Below are 1,705 nucleotides of genomic sequence, written 5' to 3' on the forward strand. Positions count from 1 at the left end.
ACCAGAGCCCCTTGACTCAGCTTTTACAGGATTTTTTAAAAATTAAAATGCTTTGCAGTACAGACCACAGCCAGCAGGAGGAGCAGCCTCCTAAACACTTCTTGTCCCATAACCAACAGTTAGAAGTAGAATTCATTCTTTACCTCCTTGAGTCTCCGTGGCTAATGGATGATGGATGGATATGAACAGAATGACCAAGGGGTGGCAAGGACAAGGTTCAGTCTTAAAGAAGAACAGTCAAGAGCCTCACCTTCAGTTAGCTGAAGGTAAGTAAATGTATGTTTTATAGCTGTTGGTTACCACAGTTCCAGTCTACCCAATCCAGAAATGAATTTAAAATAGTTTTGTCACCTCAGCTAATGGAAACAGGAGGGGGTTTTGTGAACTTGGAGCAAGTTCTGCACTAGCTGCCAGCATCACAATGCAAGATCATAGGCTTTAGAACAGCTGTCTCAGTCTGCTCAATGGGAGGCCCAGACTTCACCTCCCATAGACCAATCCATCAACCAGGCCTCATTTATGCTTCTTCCCCTGTGTGCTAAAGAACCAAGAATTTAGGAGCTTCTTGCTGTGGTATAACTGCCAGGCATGTACTTAGACCACCAGCACCACCACCAGATATATGACATAGACAACAACAAAAAATGAAAGAGGAAGCAGTAGACTTAGCCTTGTGGAGGAGCTTCTGTGCTGCAAGGAACGTCTCCACGGTGCCACAAATCAGGGATCATGGAGAGCAGCAGGTAGCTAATGTGGTTGCATGGGAAGGAGAAACGTCTCAAGAAAGCAAGCATGATGCTCAGTAAATATGGTATTCCCACTGATAGGGCATGGCTACGTGGTCATATGACAAGAGTCTTAGGTGTCCCACGCTCATCTTGGCAACCAGCATTAGACGCATGAGCAGATGCACGTAGATCAGCTTCTTGATCTCATACTTGGTTACACTCTACAAATGAAGCTCCAGGATGACAGGAGTTAGCTTCTTGCTGTTGTTTCTTTTTAAGTAAATCTTTTTATTGAACATATGCATACAGAAATCATGTTTGTTTTTCCTCACTATTATATCTTCAGTGCCAACCTCAATAATTATCTCATCTGGCAGTGCAAGTTGACATGCTGAGAGTCACTGCTGTAAGAGCCACCAGCTCATGGGCCTGCCTGAAATGCCATTTCCCCCTCTCAGTACCCTGGAATCCCTCACACCTACGCATTGCCTCAGCCACTGCGACAAGCCACCTGCAGACCAAGTTGTCTCTGCCTCCAGTGCTTCAAACACTGGCATGGGTATTAGATGAAGAAGAGCATGGCATCAGGAATGGAGAAAAACAATGAATAAAGAAGATTGCAAAAGAATAGATGCAATTGAATTATGGTGTTGATGAAGAATCTCAAAAGTGCCATGGCCTGCCAGAAGAACAAACAGATCTGTCTTAGAAAAAATGCATCCAGAGTGTTTCTTAGAAGTGACCATGACAAGACTGCATCTCTCACACTTGGAACAAGTGGTCAGGTGAGACTAGAACCTGGAAAAGGGCATCATACTTGGTAAAGTAGAGAGTCAGCAAAAAAGAGGAAGACCCCTCAAATTATGGTTTGACACAGTGGCAGCAAAAATGGGCTTAACCACAAGAACTATTGTTGATACTGACACAGGACCAGGCAGTGTTTTGTTCTGTGTGCATAGGGTCACCATGAGTCAGGA

At 44.3% G+C, this 1,705-nt stretch overlaps 1 pseudogene; it reads right to left on the bottom strand.

The window, feature by feature from the left end:
* Positions 1–513: 513 nt before the first annotated feature.
* Positions 514–1,173, bottom strand: LOC102817731 (annotated as a pseudogene).
* Between the last annotated feature and the right edge of the window lie 532 nt (positions 1,174–1,705).

This window comes from Chrysochloris asiatica, unplaced genomic scaffold, assembly GCF_000296735.1.
Source record: "Chrysochloris asiatica unplaced genomic scaffold, ChrAsi1.0 scaffold00278, whole genome shotgun sequence".
NCBI lineage: Eukaryota > Metazoa > Chordata > Mammalia > Afrosoricida > Chrysochloridae > Chrysochloris > Chrysochloris asiatica.